Source organism: Rhinatrema bivittatum, chromosome 5 (assembly GCF_901001135.1).
Source record: "Rhinatrema bivittatum chromosome 5, aRhiBiv1.1, whole genome shotgun sequence".
NCBI lineage: Eukaryota > Metazoa > Chordata > Amphibia > Gymnophiona > Rhinatrematidae > Rhinatrema > Rhinatrema bivittatum.
The window spans coordinates 5,136,823-5,152,847 of record NC_042619.1 but is presented as its reverse complement, the minus strand read 5'-3'; the positions used below and the strand labels follow the sequence as shown (position 1 = coordinate 5,152,847).

Genomic DNA, 16,025 nt, shown 5'->3' with positions numbered 1-16,025 from the left:
AGAGAGGCTCTGTTGATGCTCCCTATTTACACTTCAGTAAAGCTTCTGACACCGTTTCACTCCCGGGGAAACTTTGTGCAAATAAAAGTCAAAGCTTGTGTGCAGAAGATTTCTGCTTGCTTTATGTCTGCAAAACACCACAATATAAGTAAGAATCATTAAGTGATTCACGTAAAATACAGTGACTGCGTACAGAGGCAGGATTGTTAGTATTAGGAGTGCACTGCCCATCCCTTCCTACTCTCTTCACTCCACTCCACCTCAAGGCTGAACCCCTAATCTCTCCCCTATCTCCAGCCATCAATCCCCTAGCACCTGACACCCCCCGGGCCTGAACCACTCACTCACACAGTCCCTTCTGCACTCTCTCCACCCCAGGGGCCTGATCCACTCTCCCCCCCCCCTCCCAATTTCCTGAGGTCAAATCCCTTTGCAGACCCAGTCTTGCTCTCTCACCCCATCAAGGCCTGACTCCTTCCATGCGCTCTCTCTTCCTTCACCCCACCCCCAAAGTCCTGATTCTTTCCATGATCTCCCTCCCCCAAGGCCTGATCCTCTTTTCTCTCTGTCTCCCCCTCCACTAAACCCACCCTCTCTCTCTGCTTTAGCAGCCTCCTTCCCACTGGTGTAGGCTGAAGCTGCCATGGTAAAAGTCCATCCTGACATTGCCGCCTCCTCAACTGCCGGGGTGCCAGACCCAACGTTAGGGCCTCCAAGCTTCAGCTGCTGGCGTGGCCGATGCAGACACTAAAGCCGCCTCCATCAGGCCATGTGGCCAAGCTTAGAGCCTCTCCCTCCAGCCTGCATAGCCTCAGGCCAACTCCCTACAGCTGGCCCGGTCCTCACTGATGCCGCCTTCCTGCCACTGCAGCTATACCTGGATTGTAGGCGGCTCGCCGACCTGCAGCCCGATTCTTCCCTGCAGGGGAGAGGAATTCTGCACAAATTCCCCCAGAATAAAGACTGGTAAACAAGGTTTGAAAGCTGTGCTTCATGCAAAACAAGATTGGAAAGATATATTCCATGGAGTGCACAACATTTCTAGAGGTGTTCGTTACCTGCCCCAGAGTCAATCCCTTCTCGGGCCTGGACACTCTGAAGATCTCAGCATCATTTGCAAAACCGCAAGGTTTTCCTTTGAATCCCAGTATCACATCGCTCACAAGACATTGACTAGAACTGGCTCCAGTTCTTATCCCGAGGCGCTCCACTAATCACTTTTCTTGCTTCAGAGTGGACTCAGTTTACCTCTATGCTTTGATCACTTGTGACCCAGTGGCCAGATGGAGACAGGGTGCTGGACCCAATGAACCTGGCTCTGAACCAGCAGGACACTTCTTATGTTCTTAACTCCGGTTGCACCACTATACCCTGCTCTATCCCTCAACCCTAGATCCCACCACTAGAATTATTAAAGGATTTGCTGAAATCCAAGCACAGCACATCCAGATCTACTTCTCTGGTCACCTAACTGAAGAAACTGATCGGATTCATCTGTCACAATCTCCCTCTGGTTAAACCCTATCACCTCGCATTCTGCAAGCTTCACTATCCTTTCCTTCAGAGGAGTCTCCATTCATTTTCACACCAGCAGAGTAACTAGTCTGTAATTTCAGTTTTATAGAGCGATACTACATCCCTCCTTCAGAGATCGACTGAACAGGTCCTTCAAAGGACTCCCCAGTACCTCTCAAGCTACCTTCATATTCAAGGATGTATCCCATCTGGCCTCCAAGTTTCTTCCACTGTAAGTACTTCTAGTTGCACATGAAACGGCAGCGATCCTGCGACCATATCTAACCTTTCCAGCGATGCTTTCTTCAGTGAATACCAAAAAGCAGTAACGGTTTAGCATTTCTGCTTCTCCTTCTCCCCTCAGACTTACAAAGCCACCTCTGTCCTGCCTCCTTCCACTGACATACATGAAAAAAGTCATCTCCTCGCTTTAACTTTTCAGTCATCTATTCTTCTACTCATGCCTTGGCCATCCTGACTACGTTCTCTGCCATTTCCAATTTATCAGATCTTCTTCCCTGTGCACCTCCATCTTAACTCTTCTAGTTAAAAGAACATAAGAAATTGCCATGCTGGGTCAGACCAAGGGTCCACCAAGCCCAGCATCCTGTTTCCAACAGAGGCCAATCCAGGCCATAAGAACCTGGCAATTACCCAAACACTAAGAGAAGTGGACTCTGTCCTCGAAAGCTCATGCTTTAATAAATTAGTCTATAAGGTGCCACCCGAATCCTGTCATTTTCGCTACACCAGACTAACACAGCTATTCCTCTGAGGATGATTCATAGTAGTTTATAGACTTCTCCTCCAGGAATCTGCCCAAACCTTTTTTAAACCCAACTATGCTAACTGACTTTATCACATCCTCTAGCAATGAATTCCAGAGCTGAATTGTGCATTGAGTGACAGAATGCTCTTCAGTTTGTTTTAATGTGCTACTTGCTAATGTCATGGAGTGCTCCCTAGCCCTTGTATTATCTAAAAGAGTAAACACAAATTCACATTTACCCTTTCTAATCCTCTCATGATTTTATAGACCTCTATCATATTCCTCCTCAGCCGTCTCTTCTCCAAGCTGAACAGCCCTAACCTCTTCAGCCTTTCCTCATAAGGGAGCTGTTCCATCCCCTTTATCATTTTGGTTGCCCTTCTCTGTACCTTCTCCATCGCAATTATATCTTTTTTGAGATGCGGCGACCAGAATTGTACACAGTATTCAAGGTGTGGTCTCACCATGGAGCGATACAGAGGCATTATGACATTTTCCCTTCTATTAACCATTCCCTTCCTAATAATTCCTAACATTCTGTTTGCTTTTTTGACTGCTGCAGCACACTGAGCCGACGATTTTAAAGTATTATCCACTATGACGCCTAGATCTCTTTCCTGGGTGGTAGCTCCTAATACGGAACCTAACATCGTGTAACTACAGCAAGGGTTATTTTTCCCTATATGCAACACCTTGCACTTGTCCACATTAAATTTCATCTGCCATTTGGATGCCCAATCTTCCAGTCTCACAAGGTCTTCCTGTAATGTATCACAATCTGCTTGTGATTTAACTACTCTGAATAATTTTGTATCATCCGCAAATTTAATAACCTCACTCGTATTCCTTTCCAGATCATTTATAAATATATTGAAAAGCACCGGTCCAAGTACAGATCCCTGAGGCACTCCACTGTTTACCCTTTTCCACTGAGAAAATTGTCCCTTTAATCCTACTCTCTGTTTCCTGTCTTTTAACCAGTTTGTAATCCACGAAAGGACATCACCTCCTATCCCATCACTTATCCCATGAGGAACTTTGTCAAACGCCTTCTGAAAATCCAAATGAACAATAATCTTTTTGTCCTTGCTTTTTCAACCACCTCCTTTTCCTTCTTACATTTATTTTTGACATAAATATTTGTTGCCCTCACTATAGCTCCTTTTAGTTTAACCCACTCTTCTTCCACTTCCTCTACGTCCTCCCAACCTGCTGATCATTACGAATTTAGATAGCTGGGTGGCTGGTGGGTGTGAGAATCACTTTAAACCTGCATGCCTGTTGCAACTGTGGCAAACATCACGCGTCACCTGGATGGGATTTTAGACATCGCTGCAGAGGAGCCAGCTGTCGTGGAACATGTGGGCACCAATGACTTAGAATGGTATGGGAGGGATGCTCTGGAAGCCAAATGTACATTTTTAGGTAGAACATTAAAATGCAGAGCCTCCATAGTAGCAATTTCATGCAGGATCCCACAGGTTGGCAGAGTTCTGGAGTCTCAATGCATGGATGAGAGGAAGGTGCAGGGAAGAGGGATTCAGGGGAAAGGGGCTACGGAGGAGGCTTATTCCAAAAACAATAACACAATCCAAGTGTGTCTGGGATAAGCACAGAGGACCCCTAGTTGCAGAAGAGTGAGGGAAAAGCTAAAAAGGTCTACTGGGGTTTCTCCTATTTTACACAGAAACATAAAAATGTGAGGGCAGAAAAAGACTATTTAGCCTGTCTGGTCTGCCCATCCACACCAAGCAACCAAACCTTTTGTCCTTGATGAAGTGAAACGTTCTTACCTACAACTTGCGATGTCTGAATAACAGTATTCGGAGAGCATGCTAATCCCTGAAGTATCTGCAGCTATAAAGGAGAGCAGAGGCTGCTGGTACGGAGAGGAACGGCCTCACACATGGAGCCAGACGGGCACGTCTGACCCTGCAATGCACACTGTAACTGCAGAAATGCTGGCAGTGCTCCCAGATCACACTATCCGACACCACGCACCTCCTCTGCCCACAGGCTGCAGTCACAACATTATTCAGTGGTCTGAGCTTCCAGGAGAAGAGGGGATTGCACACTGCATGCACATATACACACACTCCACGCAGGACAAGACCAGACCCCAAGTATACACACACTCCTTAGGGAACAATCATTCAACTCCACGTAAAACTGGCCTATAACCTGTCTAGGCCCACAGCAGCTACCTGCCATCTCACCTACAGATATCTGCTTACACCTGACAGCAACTCACACCGTTTTACAAAAATCAGCAACACATCTCACTAAGCCTACTATCAAATTCACAATGATCACAGTTGCCTGGTCTGGGCAGCCAGCAAGGGATGAGTACCAGAAGACTTAAAATACATTTCCAAAATTCCCTCACAGTAAAAAAGATCCGCTGAGCTTAATCCAGGCTTTACCCCTCACTCACCCACAGCTAAGGATCCTCTGTGCTTATCCCAGGCTTTACCTCTCACTCCCCCACAGCTAAGGATCCTCTGTGCTTATCCCAGGCTTTACCCCTCACTCCCTCACAGCTAAGGATCCTCTGTGCTTATCCCCTCACTCCCCCACAGCTAAGGATCCTCTGTGCTTATCCCAGGCTTTACCCCTCACTCCCTCACAGCTAAGGATCCTCTGTGCTTATCCCCTCACTCCCCCACAGCTAAGGATCCTCTGTGCTTATCCCAGGCTTTACCTCTCACTCCCTCACAGCTAAGGATCCTCTGTGCTTATCCCCTCACTCCCCCACAGCTAAGGATCCTCTGTGCTTATCCCAGGCTTTACCTCTCACTCCCCCACAGCTAAGGATCCTCTGTGCTTATCCCAGGCTTTACCCCTCACAGCTAAGGATCCTCTGTTCTTATCCCAGGCTTTACCCCTCACTCCCCCACAGATAAGGATCCTCTGTGCTTATCCCAGGCTTTACCCCTCACTCCCCCACAGATAAGGATCCTCTGTGCTTATCCCAGGCTTTACCCCTCACTCCCCCACAGCTAAGGATCCTCTGTGCTTATCCCAGGCTTTACCCCTCACTCCCTCACAGCTAAGGATCCTCTGTGCTTATCCCAGGCTTTACCTCTCACTCCCTCACAGCTAAGGATCCTCTGTGCCTATCCCAGGCTTTACCCCTCACTCCCTCACAGCTAAGGATCCTCTGTGCCTATCCCAGGCTTTACCCCTCACTCCCTCACAGCTAAGGATCCTCTGTGCTTATCCCAGGCTTTACCCCTCACTCCCTCACAGCTAAGGATCTTCTGTGCTTATCCCAGGCTTTACCCCTCACTCCCCCACAGCTAAGGATCCTCTGTGCCTATCCCAGGCTTTACCCCTCACTCCCCCACAGCTAAGGATCCTCTGTGCTTATCCCAGGCTTTACCTCTCACTCCCTCACAGCTAAGGATCCTCTGTGCTTATCCCAGGCTTTACCTCTCACTCCCCCACAGCTAAGGATCCTCTGTGCTTATCCCAGGCTTTACCTCTCACTCCCTCACAGCTAAGGATCCTCTGTGCTTATCCCAGGGCTTTACCCCTCACTCCCTCACAGCTAAGGATCCTCTGTGCTTATCCCAGGCTTTACCTCTCACTCCCTCACAGCTAAGGATCCTCTGTGCCTATCCCAGGCTTTACCCCTCACTCCCCCACAGCTAAGGATCCTCTGTGCTTATCCCAGGCTTTACCTCTCACTCCCCCACAGCTAAGGATCCTCTGTGCTTATCCCAGGCTTTACCCCTCACTCCCTCACAGCTAAGGATCCTCTGTGCTTATCCCCAGGCTTTACCTCTCACTCCCCCACAGCTAAGGATCCTCTGTGCTTATCCCAGGCTTTACCCCTCACTCCCTCACAGCTAAGGATCCTCTGTGCTTATCCCAGGCTTTACCTCTCACTCCCTCACAGCTAAGGATCCTCTGTGCTTATCCCAGGCTTTACCTCTCACTCCCTCACAGCTAAGGATCCTCTGTGCTTATCCCAGGCTTTACCTCTCACTCCCTCACAGCTAAGGATCCTCTGTGCCTATCCCAGGCTTTACCCCTCACTCCCCCACAGCTAAGGATCCTCTGTGCTTATCCCAGGCTTTACCTCTCACTCCCCACAGCTAAGGATCCTCTGTGCTTATCCCAGGCTTTACCTCTCACTCCCTCACAGCTAAGGATCCTCTGTGCTTATCCCAGGCTTTACCTCTCACTCCCTCACAGCTAAGGATCCTCTGTGCTTATCCCAGGCTTTACCCCTCACTCCCTCACAGCTAAGGATCCTCTGTGCTTATCCCAGGCTTTACCTCTCACTCCCTCACAGCTAAGGATCCTCTGTGCTTATCCCAGGCTTTACCTCTCACTCCCCCACAGCTAAGGATCCTCTGTGCTTATCCCAGGCTTTACCTCTCACTCCCTCACAGCTAAGGATCCTCTGCGCTTATCCCAGGCTTTACCTCTCACTCCCCCACAGCTAAGGATCCTCTGTGTTTATCCCAGGCTTTACCCCTCACTCCCCCACAGCTAAGGATCCTCTGCGCTTATCCCAGGCTTTACCTCTCACTCCCCCACAGCTAAGGATCCTCTGTGCTTATCCCAGGCTTTACCCCTCACTCCCCCACAGCTAAGGATCCTCTGCGCTTATCCCAGGCTTTACCTCTCACTCCCCCACAGCTAAGGATCCTCTGTGCTTATCCCAGGCTTTACCCCTCACTCCTCACAGCTAAGGATCCTCTGTGCTTATTCCAGGCTTTACCCCTCACTCCCCCACAGCTAAGGATCCTCTGTGCTTATCCCAGGCTTTACCTCTCACTCCCCCACAGCTAAGGATCCTCTGTGCTTATCCCAGGCTTTACCTCTCACTCCCCCACAGCTAAGGATCCTCTGTGCTTATCCCAGGCTTTACCCCTCACTCCCTCACAGCTAAGGATCCTCTGTGCTTATCCCAGGCTTTACCCCTCTCTCCCCCACAGCTCAGGATCCTCTGTGCTTATCCCAAACATGCCTGATAGGTGTGAAAAGATGGACAGCATCTCCATTCTGAGCAGGGCAGGGGAAAGACCAGATGGATTAATAATGCTATTCACAGTACAAGGCAGAGCTATTTCAAATTCTGCTGACTCAAAGAGAGGAGGAAATCCTGTAAAGAGAGTGGAAGGACTCCATCCTGAAATGAGGGCCTTGCAGGGATTTTTTTCTTCAGCAGGCCTGACGCCCCTGCATTTTTTGGGACCAGAAAGGAACTGTAATGAAGCTCAGGTACCATGTCCTGAGTAAGAGGGCTGCGACGATGCCTTTCCCGTTTCAAACTTGTGAAAAACCTCTGATCCTTGCCTCTCTCACATCAGCATAGGACTGGCCAGGAATGAGGAAGAGGAGGCAGGGCAGAACATGCTGTGATGCAGATCAGGGCTTTCAAGGTGAGCTTCTTTACTATCAGTCTCTCTCCAGTGCAACCATTCAAAACTCAGCAGCGTCTCAGGAGGCTGGGAAGTAGGAGACAATTTCTGTCCCAGTGCAGAAGGGGTCACCATTAGTTCCTGTGTCTTTTCAGGCTCGGAGAAAGACGTGCCATGCGGTTTCATGTCCTCAAGCTTTACTGATCGTTCTTTTCAGCTCCCGCTATCTGAGTGAGCACTGCAGGAAGCGGCCTGGGCTCTGAGCACACAGCAGAGCGAGCAGCACATTAACGGCAAGGGGAGGGATTTCCAAATTCCAAAACATTCTGCACATTCCAGGATATCCCACGGAGACTGGGAGGGGACCCAGGCACTCAGCCACTTCCACCCAGTCCTAAGGAAAGTGGCATCTCTTACAGGGCAGGAGAATTTCAGAGCGTAGGCTGCCCGAGCCATTCCTTTTTATAAACCACCTCTCTGCACATCTATAAGGAAGAAATTAGGATGTGCAGAGAGCAATGTGCCTGTCGGCTCTAGGAGTGGGTTTTAAGTATGTCAACAGCTTTGAAAATTACTCTGCACCCATGGGGGAGAAGAGCTTATTAAATCAGCACCCAAAACCCCCTGCCACCTCCTCCAGAAAAATGCTGACAGTCCCAATAGCTGCACCTGAGGCAAATGACTCTCTGCTTCTCCTATCAACATGGCCTGGGTCCCCAGCAGTCCCCCCCCTTCTCTCTCTCTCATCCCCATACCCTGTCCCAAACCATCCATCTCACCCAGTGCCTCCCATTATCCCCAGTTCTCTCCCTCTCATCCCGCATCACCCATCCCTAACCAGCCATCCCCACCAGGCATTTCCCTGCTCCCCCATCCCATCAGTCAGTCTGCCACACTCTATCTTCCAACTAGCCACCCTCACAATGGGTTACGTCAGCCACAACCCGAAACTCCAGCCACCTACCTCTCCACCTCACCTTGCCAACTGCTGCTCCTGTCCCAGGCAGAACAAATGCTCCTCTCTGGTCAGCACTGGGCAGCTCTCTGAGAGTTTGAGCCATGTGGTGCTGCAACTCCAGCACTGGTGCAGTGGTTTCAACTCTTGCAAGACTAACACCAGTGCGAGAGTTCAGGCAGCACATGGGAGGGGCCTCAGTCAGGGCTGTGAGGTGACAACACAAGTGAGAAATGGCTCCAGTGGCAACGACAGTGGGGAGAGAGACTGACAAACTGAAGAGTAGTAAATCACCCGGACCGGATGAAGGAACTAAAAAATGAAATTTCAGACCTATTAGTTAAAATTTGTAACTTATCATTAAAATCATCCATTGTACCTGAAGACTGGGGGATAGCAAATGTAACCCCAATATATTTTTCCCTATATGCAAGGCATTGCATATAGGGAAAAATAACCCTTGCTGTAGTTACACGATGTTAGGTTCCATATTAGGAGCTACCACCCAGGAAAAAGATCTAGGTGTCATAGTGGATAATACTTTAAAATCGTCAGCTCTCTGTGCTGCAGCAGTCAAAAAAGCAAACAGAATGTTAGGAATTATTAGGAAGGGAATGGTGAATAAAACGGAAAATGTCATAATGCCTCTGTATCGCTCCATGGTGAGACCGCACCTTGAATACTGTGTACAATTCTGGTCGCCACATCTCAAAAAAGATATAATTGCGATGGAGAAGGTACAGAGAAGGGCAACCAAAATGATAAAGGGGAATGGAACAGCTCCCCTATGAGGAAAGACTAAAGAGGTTAGAACTGTTCATCGTGGCTTATTTTTCCCTATATGCATCACCTTGCACTTGTCCACATTAAATTTCATCTGCCATTTGGATGCCCAATCTTCCAGTCTTGCAAGGTCCTCCTGTAATGTATCACAGTCTGCTTGTGATTTAACTACTCTGATAATTTTGTATCATTCGAAAATTTGATCACCTCACTCGTCGTATTCCTTTCCAGATCATTTATAAATATATTGAAAAGCACCGGTCCAAGTACAGATCCCTGAGGCACTCCACTGTTTACCCTTTTCCACTGAGAAAGTTGACCATTTAATCCTACTCTCTGTTTCCTGTCTTTAACCAGTTTGTAATCCACGAAAGGACATCGCCTCCTATCCCATGACTTTTTACTTTTCCAAGAAGCCTCTCATGAGGGACTTTGTCAAACACCTTCTGAAAATCCAAATACACTACATCTACCGGTTCACCTTTATCCACATGTTTATTAACCCCTTCAAAAAAAAGAAGCAGATTTACTAAGCAAGACTTCCCTTGGGTAAATCCATGTTGACTGCTCCATTAAACCATGTCTTTCTATATGCTCTACGATTTTGATCTTTAGAATAGTTTCACTATTTTTCCTGGCACTGAAGTCAGGCTAATTGGTCTGTAGTTTCCCGGCTCACCCCTGGAGCCCTTTTTAAATATTGGGGTTACATTGTCCTCCCTCCAGTCTTCAGGTACAATGGATGATTTTAATGATAGGTTACAAATTTTAACTAATAGATCAGAAATTTCATTTTTGAGTTCCTTCAGTACCCTAGGATGCATACCATCTGGTCCAGGTGATTTGCTACTCTTTAGTTTGTCAATCTGGCCTACCACATCTTCCAGGTTTCAGTGATATGGTTCAGTTCATGTAACTCATCACTCCTGAAAACCACCTCCGGTACTGGTATCTCCCCAGCATCCTCATTAGTAAACATGGAAGCAAATAATTCATTTAGTCTTTCTGCAATGGCCTTAACTTCCCTAAGAGCCCCTTTAACCCCTCGGTCATCTAAAGGTCCAACCGACTCCCTCACAGGTTTCTTGCTTCGGATATATTTTAACAAGTTTTTATTATGAGTTTTTGCCTCTACGGCCAACTTCATTTCAAATTCTCTCTTTGCCTGTCTTATCAATGTTTTACACTGAACTTGACAATGCTTATGTTTTATCCTATTTTCTTCAGATGGATCCAATTTTTGAAGGATTTTTTTTTTTTAGCTAAAATAGCCTCTTTCACCTCACCTTTTAACCATGCCAGTAATCATTTTGCCTTCCTTCCACCTTTCTTAATGCACAGAATACATCTGGACTGCACGTCTAGGTTTGTATTTTTAAACAATGAAAGAATGCTAAGGCTCGCTTGCAGTCCAAACTGTGCAGTGCTCATTTGCCTGGGGCCTGGGAAAGAATATTGGCAGGACGACTGACTGGTTAAGATGGAAATCCATCACCACCTTAGGCAGGAATTTAGGGTGCTTATGCAAGACCACCCCATCATGATAAAATTTAGTATAAGGTGGATAAGTCGCTAAGGCCTGGGCTCGCTGATCCTGCAGGCTGAAGTCACTGCCAGCAAAAGTATGACTGTCCAGGTCAGGTACTTCAGGTCACAGGAGTGCTGTGGCTCAAAAGGAGCTTTCATCAGCTGAGCTAACACCATGTTGAGGTCCCAAGACAGAGCAGGAGGCCTTAGGGAAAGCTTCAATTGAAGCAGTTCCCACATGAAGCATACAACTAAGGGTTATACAGAGATGGGCGTACCATCTACACCTAGGTGGTATGCACCAATTGCACTGAAATGAAGTCTAACAGATTTGGTTTTTAAGCCAGACTCCGATTGTGGAGAAGGTAATCAAGTATTTTTTGTGTGGGGCAGGAGAACGCATCTAGGGTCTTCTGCTTCTGAAAACCTCTTCTACGTAAGTCCCTAGGACTTTCTAGTGAAAAGCTTTCTAAAAGCCACCAGGACCTAAGACACATCTTCTGAAAGATCGAGCGGCTGCAGAATTTACCTCTCAACATCCAGATTGTGAGCAACAGGGCCTGGAGGGTGGGATGCCACAGCCTGCCCTGATCCTGTGTGATGAGATCTGAGGAATTCCCCAGACGGATCAGTCTCCGGATGGACAACTCCCGAAGGAGTGGAAACCGGACCTGACTCGGTCAATGAGGGGCTATGAGGATCATAGTCCCTCTGTCCTCACGAAGCTTCAAGAGATTCTTTGCCACTTAGGGAATCAGAGGATATGCATACAGAAGACCTGTGCCCCAGTGGCAGGCAAGGGCATCTGAGGCTGGTTTGCCATTTATCCTGTGCAAGTAGAATTGAGGCACCTTCCTGTTGCAGGGGAACGCAAACAGATCTATGTCCAATTCGTTACCTCCTGGTCCAGGGACCACTCGTGGGGTCTGAAAGCTCGACTCAGCCTATCCACATCCACAGTCTCCGTCCCGGCCAGGTACATGGCCCTGAGCATCATCCCATGGGACAGGGCCCATGACCAGATCTGGACCGCTTCCTGACAGAGGAGGTACGATCCTGTGCCTCCCTGATTACTGACATATCACATTGCTACTTGGCTGTCAGTCTGGATCAGGATAACTTTGTTGCACAGCCGATCTCTGAAAGCTCATAGCGAGTACCTGATTGCCCAGAGCTCAAGGCAGTTGATGTGACATGAATGTTCCTGAGCAGACCATAAGCCCTGGGTGCCGAGCCCATCCATCAGAGCTCCCCATTCCAGGGTAGATGCATCCGTGGTGAACACAATTTCAGTGGGAAGACACCAAAAGGAGATTCCCTGTTCCAGAATGGAAAGTATCCATTACCAGGACAAGGAGTCCCAGAGGAATGGGTGACTTGGATGCGATCTTGGATGCTCTGTGTGGCTTGCCACCACCAAGACATCAGGGTCCATTGAACTCTGCGCACGTGTAATTGTGCCAAGGGCGTAATGTAGATGGTCGTGACCATGTGGCCCAATAACATCAACATGTGCCAAGCCAATACCCGCTGGCTCTGTTGAACTTCTGCTGCCATGGCCACTATTAAGACAGTCCTCTTTTGCGGCAGAAAGGACTTGACTTGCGCCATGTCTAGCAGGGCCCTGATGAAGTCCAATTGATGTGACTTATTGAGATGAGACTTTGGATAGTTGAGAACGAACCCTAGTGACCAACACACGAATGGTCAAGCGCATGAACCCGACTGCCCCTGCCTGAGACATGCTCACGAACAGCTAATTGTCCAGATAGGGAAAAACATGCACTTCTAATCTTCAGAGGTGTGCTGCCACCACAGCAAGGCATTTTGTGAATACCCGAGGGGCGGACACAAGCCCGAAAGGCAACACCTGGTACTGGAAGTGCTGTTTTCCCACCATGAATCTGAGATTCTTCCTCTGACCTGGAAAGATCTCGATATGGGTGTATGCGTCCTTTAGGTCGAGGGAGCATAGCCAGTCCCCCCTTTGCAAAAAGGGGGATCAAGGTGCCCAGGGAAATCATCTTGAACTTTTCCATGTTTATATATTTGTTCAAGGCCCTCAGGTCTAGGATGGGACAAAGTCCTCCTGTTCTCTTTGGAATCAGGAAGTACCTTGAGTAAAAACCCCACCCTCTCTGCCATTGTGGGACGGGCTCGACAGCTCTGGCTGTTAAGAGGGAGAAGAGCTCCACTAGCAGTACCTCCTGATGCACTACCAGCCCCCAATTCAGGCATGGTGGGCAATTTAGTGGGACACCCAATAAATTTAATTGGTACCCCTTATGGACGATGGACAGAACCCACTGGTCTGAGGTTATACTGGGCCACTGGTTCATGAAGAACCGCAGCCTGCCCCCGACCAGAGAGTCCATCACCCTGGGTACAGGCATTGGCCGATACACTTGTGGCCCAGTCAAAACCCCATCCCCAGGTTTGACTGAGGAACCGGCTGGGGCTTGGGAGCTCTCTGCTGCCTGGGACGGCCACGAGAGTTCTGATGATGAGGATGGGATAGAGGAGGCGGAGGATAGTACTTTCTTTGGAGAAAGGAGGACTTCCTTGGCCCCTGCCTCGATGGCCTCCTAGAAGAGGAGGATGGGTCCAGAGCACTGGCAGAGAGTTGTTGCAGAGTCTCATGATGGTCCCGAAGTTCGTCCACAGTGTCCCTCACCCTAACTCCAAAGAGATTTCTCTCCTATATATGGCACATCAGCAAGTCATTCCTGTACCTCCGATCGAAGATCAGAGGCCCGCAGCCATGCCATTCTGTGGGCACTGATTCCCCGCTACAGAGATTCTCAATGCCATATCAAAAACATCCTAGGCCATACAGGCCTCGTGTTTTCCACACTCCAAACACTTGCGTACCAGCAACATGAGGGCGTCTTGCTGCTGAGGCAGCTTCTTAGCTACCTCCTGCACCTGTTTCCAGATGTCCCACAAATACTGAATCATGTAGAGCTAGTAGGCGGTGATGCGGGCAATAATCATGGCACCTTGGAACACCTTCCTCCCAAGAGCATCCATCGCTCTGTGGTCCTTCCATGGGGGTGCTGAGTAGTGAGTCTGAAAGCGCTTAGCCCTCTTGAGAGTGGATTCGACCATCACCGACAGGTGGGGTAGCTGATGCTTATCAAATCCAACAGCCTTCTGGATGAGGTAAACCCCTTCCACCTTCTTACTGACAGGAGACACTGTGAGGGGGTGTTTCCAAATCCTCAGCAACTCCAAAAGGATCTTGTGTACCGCGATCACCACAATCTCCTTAGGAGCCTCCACAAATTGAAGGATCTCAAGCATCTTGTGTCTGGCATCATCCTCCATCAACAGCTAAAACAGGATGGCCTCTGCCATCAACCTCACAAAATCTGTGAAGGTTAAGTCCTCAAGCAAAGACTTCCTTCACTCCTCTGGAGGAGAAAAGTCTGACAGGAGACTGTCTGAGTTCTCAGAGGAAAACTCTGTCTGGTCATCCCCCCAGGGGCCATAGGGATCTGCGTCCTCACTGTATGTCACAGGGGAAGGGGTCCTAGGTGCTTATCAACATCCAGAAGTGCAGGCACCGATGGAACTGGATAGGGGGCTACAGGACTCAGCGATTTCACCAGCCTTAGTGGAGCTTCCTCGGAAGAGGAATTGGCAGCGACCACCGTAGCAGTCAGAAGCCCCGGTGCCCCGCCGTGCACTGATGCCGGCCTGGGAACTGATGCCAGCTAGGTCAGTAAGGTACTGATGAGCACACTGAGCTTCTCCAGAAGCTGTACAAGAACGGGCGGTACCGGCTCCAGTTCTGTCGGTGCCACAGGACCATGGTCCTGCAGTGCCCGCTCCACCGTCAGCTGGATTCAGACGCACCAGATCCTCCTCGAACATTGCTGATGTCAGCACCGGGAGGAAGTCGGGGTGGCCAGATCTTCCTTGGACCCTTGAGGGGTATCGGCAACTGGCATTTATTTATTTATTTTATTTATTTATTTAACAACTTTTAATATACCGACGTTCGTATGGCACATCACGCCGGTTTACAAGTAACTCAATTAAAGGAGGAAATTACAATGAACAGGGGGCAGGGGATGGGAGCAGGCCAGAAAAAAGGAGGGGGGTAAGGGAGACAGGAGAAGAGAGAGAAAGATAGGTAGCGTGAAAGAGAGTAAGGAACAACTGTCAAAAATAAGAAATAGGAGGAACTTATTTACAGAAGGGACTATTTACAGCAGTTACAACTAGCAATAGATTAATTACATCGGATACACTGAGCAATTTTGTAAAATAGTAGAACGAGGGCGGGCAAAGGAGAGGCGATAAGGAGGTGCCTTAAAGGGCTGGCAGGGTGTGAGGGATTAAGGCTGGGGGCTGTAAGAGAGGAACTAGGGTAGGAGTGACTAGGTTTGATTGGTTTCCGGATAGGCCTTTCTGAAAAGCCAGGACCAGTGGAGACCGTCGCATATCCCGGGCATCAATGGAGGACTGGAGCTCAGTCAACGCGAGGCTCACAGCTCTGTGGAAAAGAAAAGGCGCATGGCAAAGGGCGTGCTGAGCATGCTCAGTGTGCCTAGCTTTCCAAATCGGGCTCCATCTGATGATGTCACCATATGTGAGGACCACCATCCTGCTTGTCCTTGGAGAAAGCAGTACTCTGCTTTACCAGAAACACATTGTGAGACCCGTAATTCAAGGACAGACTGCCAGAGCTTTGTGGATTCTGGAGAGGAAAGAGCTTAAGAAAAGGCTTTAAACATTTCTTAGAAATCTGCCCCCAAGATGCATATGGCATGAAATCTGAGCAGTCAGGATGTCTTTCAGGATTTATTTCTTCACTCTCTCTCAAGGAAGAGGCTCTGTACATGGTCACACCCCTTAGGCATACATAGGTTTAATGTAATTCTGTGTCACTACTGGTTGGAAAGAAGCAAGGAACAAAGAGACCAAGGAGACAGGAGAAGGAAAAGGTCAAAGCAAGTACTGGCAAGAGAGATTGTGGAAAGACAGAGCACGGAGAAATGGGAAGAAATAGCTGCAGTCTTCAAGCTACGATAAGGATTGGGTAAAAATAAGAAAAAAAGCTGGAGGTCTGTCTCTTCTCTATCATTTCTGGGAG

At 48.6% G+C, this 16,025-nt stretch overlaps 1 protein-coding gene across 2 annotated transcripts in view; it reads right to left on the bottom strand.

Moving 5' to 3' along the window:
* Positions 1 to 16,025, bottom strand: part of FAM160A2 (family with sequence similarity 160 member A2) — a 211,879-nt gene that overhangs the window by 131,979 nt on the left and 63,875 nt on the right. The gene's annotated exons all lie outside the window — the stretch shown is intronic.